Source organism: Drosophila sulfurigaster, chromosome 2R (assembly GCF_023558435.1).
Source record: "Drosophila sulfurigaster albostrigata strain 15112-1811.04 chromosome 2R, ASM2355843v2, whole genome shotgun sequence".
NCBI classification, from domain to species: Eukaryota; Metazoa; Arthropoda; class Insecta; order Diptera; family Drosophilidae; genus Drosophila; species Drosophila sulfurigaster.
Window position 1 is genome coordinate 32,795,420 of NC_084882.1, and position 14,369 is coordinate 32,809,788.

At 34.9% G+C, this 14,369-nt stretch overlaps 1 long non-coding RNA gene across 2 annotated transcripts; it reads left to right on the plus strand.

The window, feature by feature from the left end:
- Positions 1-1,925: 1,925 nt before the first annotated feature.
- On the plus strand, positions 1,926-10,049 carry LOC133837084 (uncharacterized). 2 transcript variants are annotated; one of them, XR_009893769.1, is made up of 3 exons: positions 2,581-3,185; positions 3,282-3,400; positions 9,876-10,049. It is a non-coding gene; the product is annotated as an uncharacterized LOC133837084 (long non-coding RNA). The 2 variants fall into 2 exon arrangements; XR_009893768.1 differs by having other exon boundaries at positions 1,926-3,400.
- The last annotated feature ends 4,320 nt before the right edge of the window (positions 10,050-14,369 follow it).

A 14,369-nucleotide genomic window follows, 5' to 3' on the forward strand; every position in this document is an offset into this window, starting at 1 on the left:
CTTGTGTTTAGTATATAAATCACACACGTATACGTAATGTGGTTGGTACCCAGCAGGAATAGCACAGATTTTGAAAAAAAAAATATTTTATTAATCATATTGTATTTTTATTTTTCCATATTTTGTATTTTTATATAAGTTTTTAATTATTATTTTTTTAATATTTTTTTTTTAGAATTTTCGTGTATTTTCTAATGCTGTGATAAATATTTTGCTTTATTTTATTATTTAGTATTATTCATTATTTTTCTAACTACCTGATCTGTTGAAAAATACATTTACATTATGACTATAAAATATTCTTTCTTTCCCTAAAATTTCTTCAATATTTTCACAATTTCAATCTGGAATATTCAAGTGCAATTTTAATATTATAACTTTTGATAGATCTTTGTAGTTTAATACTAAATTTTTTGCTTACCAAGAAATTATTGGTGTTTATGAAAAATTTGCATTGGTAATTCAACTGCAGTTTTGTTATTAATACTATTGTTAAATCTTTGTAAATGAATACTGAATTTTTGTCTTAATAATTTCTTAGTGTTTATTCAAAATTTTCAGCAGTATTTCTCTATCCCACTGGGATGTTGAAGTGCACATCTGCATAGCAATAGTGTCTATATATGGAAGTATAAATATATGTACGTGTGAGTCAATGTGTGTGTGTGTGTGTGTGTATTGGTGAGTACCTTTTATAAGACAGCGTTGCGCATGACATAAGAAAACGGCGCACGAAAGCGAAGGCATGCAATATCATCTGTTGCATATAGAGAAAAGAAGGCAAAAGGCGAGCAGCCCACACACACAAACACACACACAGATACTTAGATGTGCAGGTGCCGATACAGATACAAATATAGACGCAGATACATTTACAGATACAGATGCAATGTAGCTGCAAACGTTGCAGTTGTAGCATTTAATTAAATTAAACAATTAAACAAACATGCCAACAAGCGTGGCATACACACACACATATAAGTTTTATGCCAGTGTGTGTGTGTGTGTTTACGACGCCAAACAAATTCAATTAAGAAATTCAAACAGGGGGCCAAAGGGTAACCGAAGAGCTCGCAAAATTGCAACACACGCACATTTATCAGCGGAAATCGCCTACAACTAAGCACATAGACATTGTAGTGTAGAAATGTAATTATATTGTCATTGTGTGTTGCAGTAAGTGCGCTAATTATATACAATTTGCAAAGCCAGCAACCTGGTTAGCCCAGTCCCAGTCTCAGTCTCAGTTCCAGTCCCAGAACACGAACTCTACACTCTCTAGCTTGCTATATACACATGTACATAGGTGTATACCCTTTGTGTGTGTGTGCAGTAATAAGGCGCAGTCAGGGTTGACTGCACAACCAACAGAGATGAGAAAATATCCAGATATTTTTTGAGTTTTTTACTTTCGATGCTTTTTCGATTATCAATTCTTTCAATAATGTGGTTTACAATTATTGAAAAGCTCTCTTAATTCAAAAATAGTTCAGTGCAACCGTTTTTAATAAAAACTAACGTTTCTTATTATTTTTTGATAATATTTGAAAACCTCATAAAATTATAGACCCCGAAAATTATTAAACATTAAAAATAATTATTATTTTGTGATAATATTTGAAAACCTAATAAAATTATAGATCCCGAAAGTCTTCCTTTACTGCGCCAAGTAATAGAGTTTGCATTATTTTAAGATCAGCTGAAAATATTTATTTCGTGCTTGAATTGATACAAATTTTTTTTAAGATCAGCTACTTTTACTTATCAACTTTTAAAATGAATACTTTAAAAGCAATAATAAAATTTTTATTTTAAACACAAATATTTCCTTTTACTTCTTCATACGCTTTTCTCAAATTAATAATAACAATAATAACCTTTTAATTTTAAAAACAAATATTCCCTTTATCGACTTATTCATTCATAAGATTCTCTTTAAGTTCAAGAGCAGAACGATATATCGCAACTATCGAAGCTTTGGCATCACTAGCAGGCATTAAAAGGCAGCGAGTGTCACACAGTGGGCGATAGATCAGCAATGCCTTGGCATTGGTATTGGTGTAAAAGCACAACACACAACGAGAAGCAGCAGCAGCTTCCTTTACCCACAGTACATGCAAACACACTCTCACCCTCTCCCTCGCACTCTATCTCTTTCGAATACATGCAATGCATTTATATACTTGCGTGTGAGTGTGAGTGTGTGTGCTTAGTTACTTACTCTTTGGCTGATGCGCTCGCTCTTGCATTTCGCTTTATTGCATAACATCCTTGAACTTGAACCGAGGCTGAGGCTGAGCTGAGCTGAGCTTTGGGTCGCTTGGCTGCTCGCCTCTGCCTTTCGTCTTTTGCTTCGGCTGACTCAGCGACACACAAACACACGCATACACGTGAGCTGTATATACATATACACATGCAGCTGCTCCTCCTCCTTCGCTCCACCACTAGCAAGTGCTGCAGTCCACTCAAAAAAAAAAAATTCACCTCGCCATTCGGCTCAGCCACAACGACGACGACAACGGCGGCGACGTCGACGTCGACGTCAGCAGCGAAGCCGACGACGTTGGCCTGTGTCTCTATCGGTTGCTGCTGTGCTTGGCATTGAAAGCGCGACAAGCGAGCAGTCAACAACGCAACATCCCCAGCAGTAAAATAGCCAAAACCAAAAAACAAATTCAGCCAAATAAAATAACCAAAATATACAACAGAGAAATCAGTGTGTTCGCAGGAGCATAAAAAAAAACCAATTGCAATTTTATATTATAGTAATCAAAATAAAAAATGACATCAACAATAAGAACAACGCAATCAAATTGAAATTGAAATTAAAATTGACAAAACCCGAAAAGCGACTATAAAACTTAAAAGCAAACAATAACAATGCAAAAATAATTACAAATTAATTGTGCAACAACAACAATAATATAATTTGAGAAGTGCTCGACAGAAGTGCGCAGCACAAACAATCGAAATACAACAACAACAACAACAACAAAAAGATTGTGCCAACAACAATAATGAATTCCAATTGTACCTAAAACACACACACACACATCGAATAAGTGCAATTCTTTTGTGTATTCCCCAATTTACGGAAGTAACGAATAAGCTATGAAAATTTACAACAAAAAATTCAAAAGAAAATGCAAAATGCAATTTGTGAAAAATCTCAACGAAATAATTAGGTAAATATTATTGCACATTTACCTACATATGTATTTTATAGAGAATATTACGTGTCAAACATGTGATTCCCGTTCTGCTTTTATACGAAAACCTAGAGAGAGAAAAAAATCAAGTACATAAGTGAAAATGCAAAAATGAAGGAAAATTATTGCAAATTGCATCATCATCATCAGCGGAATCGGAAAACAGCTTAAGGATGGACACGATAAATAAGGTAATTTAATAGACAGATATTTCTATACTTAAAATACTATATAGAAAAAAAATGGTGGTTTTTGTTTTACTTGCGGTTTCGAGTGCAACGAAGCTCTGCTTATACATAGTATAACGGTAACAAAAGCTCTCTCATCGATCGAAGATAATCGAACGAAAATCAAGGTGTAGACAAGAAAACGATTTATTTTTTATCTAATCAACGATTTAAATTAATAAATTTAATCTTGATACGGTTTTCTTGCGTGTCATGTCAGCTTGAAAAACACGTCACGCACCCAACAACAATAGTTTTACAGGGTTGAACTTCTTGTACCAAACTACAGCAAAAGCTAACAGAGCTTTACATAGGTTAGTTAACATTACAGAACAGAAGAGCTCAAGATCCTGTTAACATGGGTCAGTGCTGTTATCCTCATGCCAAAGTAGAATAGCAAACACAAAACGTGGCGCGCAAGAATTGAGAAAAACAGAAAACTGTGTGACGGCCACAAAAAGCAAAAGTAAAGCTCACACACACACACACACATCCATGTGCGTAGATAAAAAGAGCGCGGTGAAAGAGATTTTTGTGTAGTTACGCTGAGCAGCAGCGACAGCGACAGCAAAAAAGCACAGACACAGTGTCTCAACACCAACACAATGGCAGCGCGCACACGCACACGGATAGAAGGAAATAATGAGCATAAGAATGGGCAGCGAAGAAGAAGAAGAAGAAGAAGCAGGCCAACTCTGGCAGTGGGCAAGAAGCGCATACGTATGGATAATGTATGAATGAAACAGAGAAAACTGCCACTGAAGGCCAAACCACAACGTGTTGTGCCTGTTCTGTGTGTATGTGTGTGTTTATGTATCGGTGTGTGGGGCAGTAGGACAAACGAGGTGGTGTGGAAGTGTAGAAGAATAACAGGAACAGGAAGAAACCAAAAACTTGACGAAACTCAACAAAGAGAGCGAACGAGAGAGAGAGCGCGAAAGCCAGCGCAAAAAGGAAAAAAAAACAGCTAGAAGACAGGCCAGTGTTCTGCCGCAGTTAGCGTCGGCGTCGCAGCGGCATCGACAAACACACGACGAACTTTCAACGCGGCCTGCCACTGACAGCGACGGCATTGGGCAGCGGCACCTTTAACCGATCGCAGCGCAGTTTCTTGTTCCGCGTGTGTGTGTGTGCTTTTTCTTTTCCCACTGTATTTGAGATTTGTGTAAAAAAAAGAACGCCAGTTAAAATCGGTAAATAAATATATACATATGCACATATGTATAATGTACACACATATGTATTAGTGTCTACTGCGTTGTTGTTTTTTTGCTGTCCTGGTTGCTGCTGCTGCCACGCAAAATACCGAAAGCAACCCCCGTTTAAGCCCAAAATGAAAATAACGCAAATCTGTCGAAGAGTGAGAAAGCACGAGAGTGTGAGTGAGAAGGGAAGCTGAGAGTGAGTAAACTAAATTGCGTCGTAGTTAGCTTTTGTTTTCGATTTTTCTTTTTTTTCGCGTTACTTTCTAGTGATAGCTGCGCTTCTTCTTGCCACAGATAGTCAACGTCAACAATTGCAAAATAAAAAACACGGAAAGAAAAAAAGTTTGCCGAATGTTACGCTTAACAATAACACACACATATGTACATGAGTGTGTGTGTGTGTGAGCAACTTTTTTCCCGCGGCATTTGCCTGGAATATAAATTTGTATTTATAACATAAACAAAATGTGCGGCAAATTTAGACAAAACAAAAAAGCACCGAAAACAAAATTCGCAACAACAATTGAAAGCTTACACACACACGCGCAAAACGCACGCACACTTAAACACTGATACAAGAGCGTAAAGGGAACGAAAAACGAACGCAAAAGAGAAAAACAAAATTCATTTCTTTGGAAGTTACGCGAAAACTTAAAAGTGTTAATGTGTGTACGTGTGCGTGTGTGTGTCTGTGTGTGTGACTTGCAATTGTTCCGCAGAATTTCTTGTTTTATAGCCAAACAGCCAAATATGCGATAATTCAAAATATTTGTATAACACAAACACACACAGACACACTTTGGCAGCTGTTGAGGGATCCATTCGTATTTGTAGCTTCTTCTTCCTCTTTCGCTTATGATTTACATTACGAGTCGAAATCGGTTCCGCATTTGTCAAAGCTGTCAATTTTTTTTCAACTGAATTTCGGTTTTGCTTTACCAAGAAGCAAATCTACAAGATACATCATCTGTATTCTTGGGTTATACTATCTGTCAACTAATTGTTTACAAATTGCAAATTAATCTTAATTTGTCTTTGTTATATATATTTTAAAATTTTATTCGTGGTAAAACTAATAGTTAACTACAAAAATTAATACAAGTCTAAGTTTAAAATAGAGAAATTAGTATATAAAATGACTTTTTTCAGTTGAATATAAACATTAAGGTACCAAACTTAAAAAAATAAGACTGTATTTCTATACCGAGAGAAAGAGAGATTGAAACTTTGAAAATGTAAACATTATCGATGAAAACTTAATCAGAAATATTAATCGATTTCATAACTTTTTAAAAATAGCTATCTTTGCATATTTCTTCAGTTTCTGATCATCTAAGATAGAAAAATCTCAGTTTTTTTGCTGTTAGATGTATTCTAATAGATCATTCTTGTTTCCAACAAATAAAATTGTTCCTAGATATAATATACTTTGAACTTTAGCCAGTTGAGACTGAGAAGTAGCTATGATTATTGCCTCTTATCGAAAAGACATTGTTTTGTTCGATGGGGAAATACCCAAAGATATTTAAACAAAGAGGATTCTTTTACAGTCTCGCAGCATACGTGACTGTTGTTAAAGTTCCCCTGGGGAATTTCCTAGGGAATTGAATGCGTTCATCGAGATTTTCTTGAGTAAATTAGTTGATTATTATTTTAAATACAATATATGAAAAAAAAAGATACGATGTGATAGAATGTAGAATAGACATTTTTGAATTACAATATAGACAATACACATATTCTTGATCAATATATCAATTATCTTTTTAAATTAGGGATAAAAGATTGCAGAATATAATTTAAATAGAAAACTTTAACTTAATACATAAATATTTCACTAGTGCAGTGCATTGTTATTATAATAAGTCCTATACCTTTTCTACTTCAGCAAATAATTTATTTATGTGTGCATCATTAAATAAAACAAAATATTAGGGAAATGAGTATTAAAAGAATTTATTTTAAATTATATTTTTGGATAAGTAAAATACAGAAGCTTTCTTAGTTCAACCCTTGTGAAATTGTGTTAATCTTATAAACTGTGACGAATGTTGAGTAGTTTTATGAAATTGCAAATTACACTTGTCCATATATGGAATAATTAAATTTGTATGTGGAAATACAGCGTGATGCATTCTCCAACTGCCCACAACAAAACTCACACTAACACATACATACATATACAATAAGTACTTGCAATTGTGTGTGTACTATTTTGTATCTAGTAAGTTAGCAATCAAGATCTGAGCTCTCGCCCCGTTCTCTGCTCCCACACCTCAGGCTTTTGCTCTTGCTTTTGCCAACCTGCTTGCAAAACAATAACAACACCGAACACTCAGAAAGAATGTGCTTTGTGTGAGTGTGCGTGTGGTTTTTTTTTAGCTTACGTCTAAAGTTGAGTCAAGCTAGCTTGTGTGTGTTTGTGTGTGTGTTGTTTTTGTTTTTATTTGTGCAAGATGATTTGTGTGTGTGAGATTTAGAAAACTTTTACGTAACATTCGAACATGCAAGCCCCTTTCCCCCTCCGCCTACCACCTTCCTGATGAGCAACAGGAAGGGGAACGCGAGAGTGAGAGATAGAGAGCGAAAGAGCGTCATCTTTACGCTTTTGCGGTAATTGCAAAGTGGCGTCATCCAACGTATTGGATGTTAATATCACGAGTTCTACTTACAATCCACACTCCACAAATGCGATACACAGTACATACTGTACTATGGATTACTTACATACATAGATAAACGTAACTCTTGAAATCATAAGATGACTTTGCTGTCAGTTAATTTAAGAAGTCAGGGTTCGTCAAAAGTGAAAAGAAAGCTATGTTCTTGTTGAGAATCTTAGACTATTAGATACCTGAGTCCGAATAAATATTTTAAATTTTACTTATCTGATTTATTTATTTTTATTGTTAAAAAAGGTTCAGATTTTCACTTAGTCAATTTAAGTGTCTGTCTTATAAAATTTTCGATATCCAAACGGAAATTGCTAAATCAATTCGGCTGTTGATGCTAATAAACAGTTTACACATAGTCGGACATGCTACTGTCTCCAGCAATCAACATTAAAATACCCTTTTTAATACAGGGTATGAAAAAAGCAGCCTGAAAACGCAGACATAATAAAGCTAAAGCCAACACATGGCACGAGTGAAAAGAGGAACACAGCAAAAATAAAACGCCAAATACTCTCGCTATGGCGGCGCTGTTGGCGTCGACGCCAACCAACAACGTCAGCGTCGGTTTTGCTTCGTTGTGTTGTTGTTGTCATTCAGCAGTGTGTCGAGGTGGCGGCGGGCTGCGCTCTGTTGTTGTATGTGTTTCAAGTTCAAGGTTAAGATACTAGTTGTACATACCAAGCAGTGTGTGCGAGTGAATAAGCACTAGGTTGCCATGTCGATGTATACATGCATTGTCTGTGTATGTGATGATAAACCAGTTTGGCACGTTTCGCTGCGCAAGCGAGACAGCAGCAGGTCGGTCGGTCGAACGCAGCAGCAGAGACAGAGAGAATAGCGTCAAACAAAGAGGAAGAGGAAGCAGGCGTGCGCGTCCTCAAACACGAAAGTTTAGCACAAACTCACATACACACAATCTATATGTATGTCTGTATGTTTGCTTTTGCTTGTTTATTCATTTATTTTATGCACTAAAGTGAATAGTTAAAATTGTCAGTTGGCTCTCTTTTTAGGTGCTACTTGCTCGCTCTCTCTCTCTTTCTTTCTCTTTCGTCTGCCGCTATCGCTAAAAAGCACAGTACACAAAATTACAGCAGCTTTAAATTACCGTCGGCATATTGTCGGGTTTTGCTTTGTGACAATTATTCGCACGTTTTTCGCCTTTGGCTTTATACGCTCTCTTCTTTTGCTATTTTCTGTCAAAGCTTTAATTGAATTGTTGTTGATTACTTTTTGCTTTACTTTGTAATCGTTTTTCAACTGTGACCTGGTCACATTGCAAGAACACAAAAGAACTGAAAAATTTGGTTTTAGTATTTTACAAATTTGTAATACTGCAAGTATTCAGTGCCAAATTTTCTATTTTGTAAATCGCCATAAACAACAGTACATTAAATTTGGGAAACGTGTTTTATGGCGAAATACACTTAAACTGAATATTACAAACATACATATCGCATAGTTTTAAGTTCGTTGCACTCAATATTATTAGAACACGCCATAATCATACATAGAAAAATTATAGAACATACATACATACATTTAAGCACAGTGGTCAAATAACTGAATTGAAATTATGGCTATTTTTCGACAATATAGAAATTCATATTTATTTAGTGTACAGTAAACTAATTTAAAAATATCCCTAATTGCCGATCTTAGACGATAGAAATGCACTAATAACTTTACTATTAATTTAACAGTCAATGTAACTTTATAATTAATTGTTAAATAATGAGAATGAACAAATATGTGCTTTAATGAAATAATTCACTATAAATAACATATTAATTCATAATTATGAATGAGCTCATATCTAAACAATAATAATGAAAGCGTACACATAAAGATATATGCACATTATGCAAACTAATTATATTACTTATACTCTTATTGAAGTTCAACTATTAATAACTAACAACGTTACATAAATTCTTGATTTTATAAATAGATTACATAGCGCGTGCTAAAGTTACGTATATATTTATAATTTCATAACAATGTTTTTTTTCGCACCGATGAGAAATAGGAATATGCAACTGGAACGTTTTCATTTAACATTTAAATCAAAATGTTCAACCTGACTCACCTCTAAATAATGTTCTATTTAAATCGAAGCATATACATATATGTTAGAATGAGCATAGTAAAAATAAATAATTGAATTGCTAGGAATGGGAAGTTGATACTGTCATTTCTTTTCTTTGCACATGCATGAAATACAGAATAATATTCAAAAGATTTTCATCACTTTAAAATGTTTACATAAATAAAAGAAACGATTTACTTGAATTTTTAAACTCATAGGAACTCAATTTTATGATAAAGAATATTGTATATACATTTCAATAAGTGCAATAAAGAATGTGATAATCCAATGGTAATCTTGTCCGTATCGATTCCATGGGTTTTCATCAAATTGGATTAGACACATAAAATATGCGCTATGTGGGCGTTTTCTAGGGATCGATAATATTTTGACATGCATTCTTTTTGTTAACATAATATTTACATGGGGAATTTCAAACAAAAATCTCTTTTTTGTATATTTATTTTTAGTGTGGCCGAAGCACAGCAGCGTCAGCATGGAAATTTAATTAGCGACAGTCGAGTGAGCCAGCAACGACAACAACAACAACAAGAAGAACGATAGCAAACACACACGCCTACAAAAAAGGCCTGTGATATAAAAGTAAACACAAAGCAAAAAAAGCGAACAAAAAAAAAACAAAATCATGCGAGTCGAAGAGGAAGAGGAACAAAAAAATTTGCCCACTTTCAGTGGCTTTGCCTTATTCACATGACGACAGCAAAAAGGCAGCGAATAGAGCCGACAAAATGCTAAACAGCAACAACAACAACAACAATGCAATTGCACCCAATGCACCCCTCCCACCGACCGTTGCATCAGTGTGTGCGAGCGAGTGGACAAACAAAAATGGCGCATGACATGCGCACTGAGCGAACAACTTGAACTTGAAAAATTTTTATTGTTGCGCTAGTCTCGGTCGCCTGCTGCTGCTGCTGTTCCATTTAACTTGACAGCAAGCAGCGACGTCGGCAGCGGCAGCAACAGCAGCAGCAGCACAACGAAGCCGGCAAACCAACACCACAGAGAGAGCGAGAGAGTGACAGCCCAAGAGAAAGAGTTGTTGGGGAAAGAGCGAGCTGCTGTGTCCAAGCTTTGGGCTGCTAGCAGCAGGTATGATGGTATGTATGTATGTAGAGTTAAAGAGAGTGGAGAGGTAAATAAGCGATTATGCAAAGGAAAACAAAAATGAAAACGAAATGAGCGCGCTCGCGAGAAAGCTTTTTGGCACACATAGCTTTTGCGTGGGCGACTTAAGGCGACGTCAGCGTCAACGTCGCTGTCTCTGTCGACGTCTGCCAACTGTTTGCTTTTGTTGTACACTTGATATGCCAGCTGCCGCGAAACTTTCTCTTTCATGGCCCACCCGCCCCACGTGCTTTTCTTGTTGCTGCGTATGTATGTATATATGTGTGTGTGTATATGCTGTTGCATATTTACTGGGATACGATGACGCGCACCTGTGCGCACACCACACACACACACGCACACAGCTGCTGCAGCCAGCCAACACACACACAGGATGCTGCTGCTACGCTAGGCTGCTTCCTAGCTGCGATGGTTGGTTTCCTTGTTGCCTGAACAGCGTCAAGTTGTTCAGTGTTGAGCGCACTCCCGGCGAGGTCAGGCCTCTTAATAAACCAGCATTGCCACATAATTGCTTTTGCACTCAGTGTGTGTGTGTGTGTAAAGCTAACATATGAGTGATTTAATTAAGTGACAGAATTAACTAAAGTACCACAAAAAAAATAAAACAGCTGATTAAATTGTAATGTGTGGAAGTTGTGGATTCTGTGTGTGTGTGTGGATGGTATCATGTGACAGCTTCGAGTGACGTATGTTGCCAACATATGGCTAACAAAAACTTTCAATAATGAATATAGTGCACACACACACATAGGCAAATTGCTGCGCCTTAGCATATGCAACACATTTTTTGACTTGTTTTTATTACGCTTGTGACCTTTCGATAGACAACACACACACACACACACATACACATGCAAACACACATACGTACGCAACAAAAAGCACAAAGAGATGCGATGCGTAAGCAAGCGTCAAGTTATTTATATATGTGTGTATATAAAATACATACCCACAACATATAGAATACCAAGTCAAAGGGCAACTGGCAAAGGGCAAATATAATAGAGATGCAAATATTTGAAGTCAATCTTGAATTTAAATTGCTTGTGAAATACGCGAATTGCAAGTGAAACGAAATGAAATGAAAAAAAAAGTGCAATGCGAAAGAGAAACGAAATGCAAGTGCAAGGTGACGACTGCAATACAACAATAACAACAACAACAACAAAACGCAACACAAATTTTATTGTATGTATAAGGTTGTCAAAAAAGTCTTGCGGTATTTGTATTGAATTTTCAATTGTTCATCAAATTGTTTATAATAATGCGATTTAAGTCAAATGTGCGGAAATACCGCAAGACTTTTTGGACCATCTTTTATGTAGCAGAAGCATTGCCAGCTGGTTCGTGTCTACGCTAAGCTTTCGCTGAAAGCTCTCTCTTTCTGTGCCATTGACACTGGGATACACCCTGTGCTCGCTTTGAAATTTGTGCAAACAAGTGAACACAGCTGGTGGTATCCAGTGGCCGTTGGCATCTAAGCAGCATAAGAAACAACAGCAACAACAACAACAACGACAACGAAGAGAACACAGGGTGAGTAGTGTTTATTTTATAATTGAAATGACTTAATTTATTTTGCAAGTCCAATTTTCAATTTAATTTTGTTATCTAGTATGATTTGAACCTTTTCTTTCAAATATCATTTGAACCATACTAAAAATTTATTATTCTAGCCATAAGCTTTGTTTAACAATTTTTCATTTATCTACCCAAAAATAAAAAAAAGAACGTTAATTGAAATCTTAAAATTGTAGCCAAAATTGTTACAGAAAAATTGCGAAAATAATTTTAAGTAAGAAAAAATAAGAAAACCCAAAAATAATGACAAAAAAAGAAAAATCAGTGAAAAATACAAAAATTGCATATAAATTATATTCAGCATTTACTTGTTAAATTACACATTTTATCTATTACTCTTATTATTATTATCCATAATATTTTTTATTTGAATTGAAATGTTTTTTTCTGTTTTTTTTTCTTTTGCATTTTCACGCACTCATTTTCGCCTGGAAATTTGATTGCGCTTCAATGCGCCAGCAGCAAGAAACGCTCTGAAAATTTTTAATGAAAATTTAATTATGGCAGAGAAAAGCAAAACGGCGTTGAATATGAGTGAAATTTTCGTTTTGTACTCTTGATTTGAAGTAGCTGGCAAATGGTTTTATATCTTTCTTCATTTTTGTTCGGTTTTTCGGCCAACAAAACAATTAAAGCACACATTATTTTCATGCTGCAATTCGCAATTGAGGAAAAATCGCGTGCAACATTCGTTTGCAATTTTCTATTTTCGTTTCGCTTTGCCTGCTTTTTGGCTTTTTGGCTCACTGACAGCCGATCGCCAAGGAGAGGAGAGGGGAGAGTGAAGGGAACTTTGCTTTTCTTGCTGTGCAGCAAAGTCTTCGAGTCTCTAAGACCCGTTGACATTATTTCGACATTTATTTGCATTTAGCTGCAGCGTCGTTTTGTCACTTTTGCATTTCAAATGACCCTCAATTATCCTTTGTTGACTGACTTCTCTTTTTGCTTTTGCTCGCTGCTCATCGTCGTCGTCGTTGGGTCAAGGAAAGCGAAATTGATTTTGCCCCCTCACATTGTCTCATTTATTTTCTTCTTGACCATTTCTCTCCCACTTTGCTTTGCCTTGCCTTGAGTTGCTTATGCAATCAATAGTTTAACAGATACCCACAGTAGTCTATCACCTGATTCTCGTTGACCGAAATTGAAAAGACAGAAAGAATGAAAGAGACCCAGCCGTATGTCATTTTTCTATATAAACATTTACCTCGTTTTATACATTGTTGTAGTTAATTATATATACGAAAGTTTGTAAGTTCAAGCCAGCTGACCTCATATGACTGACTTAATGATGAAATCAGCGCTCTGACTAGCAAATTGCATTAAAGTACTTATAAAACAATTAAAAAAAATTAAAACAAATATGCACATAAGTTACGTAATTGTTGCTTTGGGTACATAGAATTTATAAAAAACATTTTTAAGAAAATTATTATACATTCAGATGTATTTACTTTGAAAAACAATAGATCTTAAATACTGGAAACTTTAAAGCACACATTACTAATGCGGAAATAGATATTTACTTTAAAAAATAATGGATGTTGAATATTGGAAACTCTAAAATAAACATTAATAATGGAAGAATATAAATAATGAATCTTAATGAGAATGATTTATGTTTAGAAAAACTGTAAACATTAATAAAAATTACTTTAAAAATGGGAAAACGTTTAAAAATTAATAAAATCATTAAAAGAAATAGCTTTTATAATTAGAAGCGATTAAAAAAACAATAATATAATCATTAAAAGAAATTGCTCTTAAAATGAGAAAAGTTAAAAAAAATAACTTATATAATCATCAAACAAAATTGCTGTTATAATAATAAAAGTTAAACAAGACTTATATAACGATTAAAAGAAGTTGCTTTGAAAATGAGAAAACGCTTAGAATAATATAAAATTGTAGTTCTTTCTAAAAAATGTTAATTTAATATTATTTCTGAGAATACTAAACTATTCTTTTAGTAGTAAGAGAATAGATTCAAAGCAATCCATTGGGTGATATAATCAAAAATAATTTGATGAAAAAAAATAAATAAATTGAGTAAAAGTATTCGTCGGTAATCCAATTTCGATTTCAATTCTCTTAAAACATTCTAACTCTAATCTTAAAACAAAAAAAAAATGCCAGTCATATCTTGAGTTCTGTCGCACTTTCGACTCGGAAATAACGATAAGCAACTATTGATAACTTGTAAATAACTAAAGAAATATGATTGAAATTCATAGATT